Genomic DNA, 7,519 nt, shown 5'->3' on the forward strand with positions numbered 1-7,519 from the left:
CCTAGGATTGATGACTTGTTTGATCAATTGAAGGGAGCCACTTGTTTTTTAAAGATTGATTTAAGATCAGGTTACTATCAGTTAAGAGTTAAGGATGAGGATATATCCAAGACCGTTTTTCGTACACGGTATGGCCATTATGAGTTTCTGGTGATGCCACTTGGTTTGACCAATGCTCCAGCAGCTTTTATGGACTTGATGAACCGCGTATTTAGGGACCATCTTAATCAGTTCATTGTGGTTTTCGTTGATGACATTCTCGTATACTCAGCTTCGGTGGAGGAACATGAGCATCATTTGAGGACAGTGTTGCAGATCCTTAGGGATAACCGGTTATATGCCAAGTTTGAGAAATGTGAATTTTGGCTATCAGAAGTGAAGTTCCTTGGACATGTTGTGTCAAGGGGGGGAGTTGTAATAGATCCGTCAAAGATTGAATCGGTGATGGATTGGGAACATCCGAAGACAGTGTTTGAGGTTTGGAGTTTTCTTGGCCTAGCCGACTATTACCGGAGATTTGTTCGGGATTTCTCTCGTCTAGCAGCACCTATGACTCGACTCACCCACAAGGAGGTCAAGTTCGTATGGAACGAGGTTTGTGGTTTGCTTTTCAATAGTTGAAGGTCAGTAGACATCGGCTCCAGTGTTGATCATTCGTGAACGTGGTTTGGGTTATGTGATCTTTTGTAATGCTTCGCGGGAAGGTTTGGGTTGTGTCATGATGCAGACAGAACGGGTGGTTGCTTATGGGTCTTGACAGTTGAAGACTCACGAGTTAAACTATCTGACACATGATTTGGAGCTGGCAACAGTTATCTTTTCCCTGAAGGGGTGGAGACACTATTTGTATGGGGAGAAGTTTGAGGTTTTCTCTGACCACAAGAGTCTCAAGTATCTCTTCTCACAGAAGGATTTAAACTTGAGACCGTGCAAATGGGTTGAATTCATGGAAGACTATGACTTTGACTTACAGTATCATCCGAGTAAGGCCAATGTAGTGGCCGATGCATTAAGCAAGAAGTCACGGGGGACTCTTGCTAGCATTTCCATTCATAGATGGAAGATGCTAAAAAAACTTGGTGATCTTGGTTTACAGTCTTGTGAAGATGTCTCACCGGCTATTTTGTTTAGTCTTGTGGCTCAACCAGCTCTTGTTAGCAGAGTTATTGAGGAATAGTCGAAGGATGGGGAGATGAAGGCCATCTATATTCGGATTTCAGGTGGTGAGAATGTAGTGGGTTGGACCTTACATTCAGACGGTGGTCTCAGGTAAAAGGGGATGATGTTTGTTCCTTTGTCTTGTCGTAAAGACGTTCTTCGGGATTTTCACCACTCTCGACTCGCAGTTCATCCTGGTGGTATGAAGATGTATCACAATTTGCGGCGACAGTTTTGGTGGCAGGGCATGAAATGGGACATTTCACAGTTTGTGGCTCGATGCCTTACTTGTCAGTAAGTGAAGGCAGAGCATCAGAGACCGGCAGGATTATTGCAACCATTACCAGTAGCTGAGTGGAAATGGGAGCATATCACCATGGATTTCGTAACGGGACTTCCGAGGTCTCAGGCAGGGAATGATGCCGTTTGGGTTATAATTGACAGGTTGACTAAGACGGCTCATTTCTTGCCCATGGCAGTGACAGACAGTGCAGAGAGACTGAGTGGACTGTATGTGAAGCAGATTGTCAGGCTTCACGGGGTTCCTGTATCCATTATTTCGAATAGGGATCCGCGGTTCACTTCTCATTTTTGGTAGAGTTTTTAGGAGGCTCTTGATACAGGGCTTCACTTCAGCACGGTATTCCATCCTCAGACTGATGGTCAGCACAGTTCGATCGATCTCAGAATAGTTCGATCAATTGAACCTCCTCAAGTCTAACAAAAAAATAAGTTTCAGCTCATTAAAAGTTGGCTCATGGTGCAATCATTGCAAGGACCCTAGTGTACAAATCCAAACCATTGGGTGTGACACTTAGCCTACCTATATAAGGATTTTGAGCCTTTTTTACATCATATCTAATACATATCTCACATATCTCATATATCATCCTATAGACTTAGAAACATTCTTAGGGAGGAAAAAAAGAGAGGAGGAGAAGCTAGAGACACATTCTTGGGAGTTCTTCCATTCTTCTAGGGTTTCCATCAAGAAGGAGGTCATTCCTACCATGGAGATAGCTCTTGAGGGTTGGATGACTACTTCAATGAGTGGCTAAACATCTTCTTTGGGCTAGAGTTAGCCCTAAGCATGCCTTCTAGACTCTAATACTTAGTATTTTGAGGGGATTTGTGTTGTAACATTGTCTTGACACTTATTTTATATATGAATCTTGTTTATTCAATGATTTGTGTGGTTTAATACTTCCAATTGATCATTTCATTCTATCCATATATCTATGATGCTAAAATAGATGTTCATGTATTTATCTCTAGTTTTTGTGTTATTGATGTATATTTATGTATGTTGATGCTATGGATCTAAAGATTGTCAAGGCATAGTGCTTCATAGAATACTATTGTGGTTTATTTAATGGTTCATACTCATGTCTTGATGGATTGTGCATCTCCCTTAGTTTCTTTAGTTTAATTTTCATGCCCTTAACTTAGTTGTAGTGTAGTTGCCTTAGTTATTAGATGGGATGACAATCCATGCTTGTTGTTCGATTCCATGCTTATGAATGCAAGTAGTATTATTCTCTAACCATGTGATGTGTTTGGATTATGAGCTTAAAGGAAGGATTAGTGGCTTAGTTTGATGTATTATGTTATTCACTAGGTTGCTTAGACAATACATGCTTAATTGGTTAGCCATACTTGTTGAAACAATCAATCAGACACTCTCAAATTGCAGCGCATGTTTCCCCTCATTAATTATACATTGAATGTCTAGAATAGTGATGTTTAGTGGTGACCTTTAGACCCCAAGACCTCACTCTCTTGTTTTCTCTAAATTTCATTTAAATTGCTTATTTTACATTGAACTTCTTTAGTTTAGTTTGTAGTCTAATCAACCAAACACACCATCTATTGATCACTCGACCTACTAACCCTATACATTGTTTCCATTGCTAGTGCACCCACAATCCCTTGGACGATCCTTACTCACCCTAGCTATATTTTTAGTTAGAGGTAGTAGTGGCATTTATAAATTTAAAACTTGACCACACTATTTTACACAAATTTGGTTATACCCCACGACAGGCCTACCAAGTTTTTGGCGCCGTTGCCTGGGATTCAAATTGGCAACGCCGTGTTTTGGAAACAAATAGGAATTAGTACTCTTTTGATCGTATTTTTACTTTATTTTACTTTTGTTACTTATTGTGTTTGTTCTTATTTGATTAGGTGAATTGAGCAAGGAAGCCAAGTGAAGCTAAACAAAAACTAAAAGGAGCTAAAATTTAAAAATTTGCAAAGCATAGCAAGGCTTGAAACTTAAAAATATATTAAAGTTGCTTAAGGACCCTTTGTGAGATCTTTCTAACTCAATATCTAGTTAAATCATCAGCCCACATGGTGGCAAGTTTTTAAATTCTTAGATAAATCATGAGCCCACGTAGAGGCAATTTAATTTTCTTTGCATGTTGTTCAAGCATGGGAGTATGGGATCAATGTATGTGGAGAATGTTTGTTGATTGATTTGTTGTGGGGGGTGAAGTGATTGTTATTTGCTTGTTATTTGTTTAGCTAGTGTATACATGATCGTAGGTCATTAAATCCTACTCTTGTCCCTCCTAATTTGCATCTTGAATCGGTTGTTCATAATCCTAGGGGAAGAGGTAGTTTTCATCACTCTATTTCACCAATGGAGGAATTGAATGACGACCATGTGGAGGACCTTGGTCACATAGACCAACAAGGCATCCTCCACCCTAATGTACATCATGAAAATATTCAAGTACCATTAGGCATGCCTAGACTATTCATTCCACCACAACAACAAGGCCAAGTTCCATTTGGAATGCCTCGGCCAATTTTTGCTCCACAACCTCCTATTATGCAAGGCAATCAAGGTGTCCGAGTAGCACTGCTGGTTGTAAATCCTCCCATTAATTTAAGAGACCATTATATACCTAATGAATATAATGCACCCACTTGCATTCAATTGCCCCCATTTAGAGCACATCACTATGAGATTAAACCATAAATCATTCAAATGCTTCCCAACTATCATGGACTTCCAAGTGAAGAACCTTATAAGCATTTGGATGAGTTTCTTGAAGTGTGTTCCACCGTGAAATACACGGACATGCCAGAAGAGGTTTTAAGACTTAAACTTTTTCCTTTCACCCTTAAAGATAAGGCAAAATATTGGTTCAACAATCTTAGGCCTTTTTCGATAACTTCTTGGGCAGAAATGCAACAAGAGTTCTTGAAAAAGTACTATCCGGTTTCTAATACCAACGCCATAAGGACTTCCATTAGAGAATTTTCTCAAGGGGATGGGGAAATGTTTCATGAGGCATGGGAAAGGTTTAACGATTTGCTTAGGAAGTGCCCACATTATGACATGCCTAAGTGGCAAATAGTTCAATATTTCTATGAAAGTCTATCTGACATTCACAAGGACATAGTTGATACCTCATATGGAGGATCATATTTTGGGAAACATGAAGATGATGTTTGGCATCTTTTTAAGAAAATGAGTGAAAATTCATTGCATAAGTGTTACACTTCTCGGTTGAGTCATGATTCTAACAACAAAAAGAAAAATTTAGAAGTATGTCAAATTGAGAGTCCAATGGAGATTGTTGCTGAGGTCAAAAGCCTCACTCAAAAACTTGATCAATTTTTATTGAGTCAAAAACCGGTAAATCAATCGTCTCCTCTTCTTCATCATTCTTGTGAGCCATGCATAACTTTCTCAAGTGTATTGCATACTACTTCCAATTGTCCCCATGGATATGTGCTTAATGAATACTATGAACAAGTCAATGCCACATTTGTTCACCCTCTTTCAAATGCTTATGTTTCGGTGTGGAGTGAACATTTAAATCCGTTTCAAGCTAAAAATTTTCAAAACCGATATATTCCTCCTCATCAAAGAAATAGAAGTTCAAAAGGGTTTGTCTCACCTTCTTCTTCTTATCATCAAAGCATGAATCATTTTTCTCATCCTCAAGCTTATAATTCTCAAAGTAGTTCTAATCATCCTCATGCACTTTCTAGCAACCCCACATTTGAAGATAAGGTCTTAGTGGCTTTGGGTAGTTTGGAAATGAATACAAATTTGTTGCATTCTTATTCTCAATCGATACCAAAGCTTAAATCTCAAATAGGGATGATAGCTAATGCATTGAATACGAGAGAGATGGGTAAATTACCTAGCCAACCTGAAAGGAACCCAAAAGCCCAATAATTTGTGGAAGCAAACTCTACATCAGGGTGTCCTTCCCAAGAACAAGTGCAAGCCATTACTACTTTGAGAAGTGGTAGGCAAGTTGACAATAGGGTTGAACAACCAAGAGAAGATAGTGAACCGGTGCAACAAAAAGTTGACACCCATCCCGTTTTCAATCCTACTCCTACTTCCTTGGATGAGAATGTCACCATCAAGAACTCACAACCCTCTTTATTATCTCCTCAAGTTGCAAGGTTTTATGAGCCAAAAGCTCCATTTCCTTATGCTTTAAAAGAAACTTCGCCTTTTGAGAGGCAAGTAGGAAAAATCCATGACATGATGGAGGTCTTTAAGCAAGTCAACATAAATCTTCCTCTCTTGGATGCAATTAGGCAAATTCCGCCTTATGCAAAATTCTTAAAAGATCTTTACACACAAAAGAGGAAAAGCAAGGGACAAGGCCCTAAAAAAGTGTTTCTCACGGAGCAAGTGAGCTCCATCATCCAACATAACACTCCTCCTAAGCTCAAAGATCCCTGTACTCCGACCATCTCATGTATAATTAGAACCCATGAAGTTTGTAGAGCTCTTCTTGACTTAGGGGCAAGTGTCAATTTGATTCCTTACTCCGTGTATGTCTAACTAGGTTTGAATGAGTTGAAACCAACCTTGATGGTGCTTCAATTAGCCGATAGATCCATTAAAACTCCTAGGGGCATGGTTGAGGACATTCTCATCAAGGTTGACAAGTTTTACTTTCCGGTTGATTTTATGGTCCTTGATACCGAACCCCGGTTGCTAATCTTACCAACCACATTCCAATCATCTTAGGAATGCCATTTCTTGCTACTGCAAATGTAACTATCATTTGTAGATCTGGGGTTATGGACCTTTCTTTTGGTAACATGATGATTAAGCTTAATGTATTCAATGCAAGTCAACATCCCATTGATGAAGATGAGTGTTACCTCATAGATGTCTTAGATAAGATTGTAGAGGAGTCCATTCCTTCACTGGTTATAAAAAACCAACCGAAGACAATCTTTCATCTTTTTTAGCCGAGGATCCTCTTGCATCTTATCTCCTCGAAATGTATGAAAGTTGTGGATTTGATAATGAATGATCAATGAATGAGGTTAATGATCTAATGGAATCCGTTGCGAGTTTGGACTTTCCACCTTGGAAAGCTCCAAAAAAAACCTCTTCCTCCACTCTCTAGCACTCTACCGGTCCCATCTCTAGTCTCTCCACCCACTCTTGAGCTTAAAACTCTCCCTCCCGATCTTAAGTATGTCTTCCTAGGCCCGAAATAGACTCTTCCGGTCATCATCTCTTCAAATCTTGAAAAAGATCAAGAGAATTCTCTTTTAAATATGCTTAAGGAAAATAAAGAAGCTATTGGGTAGAGTGTGGTGGATCTAAAGGGAATTGACCCTTCCATTTATATGCATCACATTCTTATGGAAGATAATGCAAAACCCTTTAGAGATACCCAAAGGAGATTGAATCCCAACATGAAAGAAGTTGATAAAAAGGAAGTGGTGAAGCTCTTAGATGTCGGTATCATTTATCCAATCCCTGATAGTAAATAGTTGAGTCAAACTCAAGTAGTTCCCCAGAAATCGGGGATTGCAGTGGTTGAAAATGCAAAAGGTGAGGCAATTTCTAAGCGTACCGCCAATTTATGGCGTGTATGGATTGACTACCGAAAATTGAATGCCGCTACTAGGAAAGATCATTTCCCTTTGCCATTTATTGATCAAATCGTAGAGAGATTGGCCGGGCAACAATATTATTACTTTTTTTATGACTATTTGGGTTACAATCAAGTAGCCCTTGACCCCTTAGACCAAGAGAAAACCACATTTACTTGTCCTTTCGGCACATTTGCTTATAGACGGATGCCATTTGGTTTGTGCAATGCCCCTGCCACATTTCAAAGGTGTATTATGTCAATTTTTTCGGACATGGTGGAAGAGTATCTAGAGGTCTTTATGGATGATTTTTTTATCTTTGGGTCTTCATTTGATGCATGCCTCAAAAATCTAAATTTGGTGCTCAAAAGATGTCGTGAAATAAACCTTGTTCTTAGTTGGGAAAAAAGCCATTTCATGGCTCAAGAAGGTATTGTTTTGGGTCATGTCATCTCAAAAAGAGGAATTGAGGTGGATAAAGCAA

The sequence above is a fragment of the Cornus florida genome, unplaced genomic scaffold (genome assembly GCF_030987335.1).
Source record: "Cornus florida cultivar Cherokee Brave unplaced genomic scaffold, ASM3098733v1 CherokeeBrave_3.0.0_Hap2_Chr03, whole genome shotgun sequence".
Taxonomy (NCBI): domain Eukaryota; kingdom Viridiplantae; phylum Streptophyta; class Magnoliopsida; order Cornales; family Cornaceae; genus Cornus; species Cornus florida.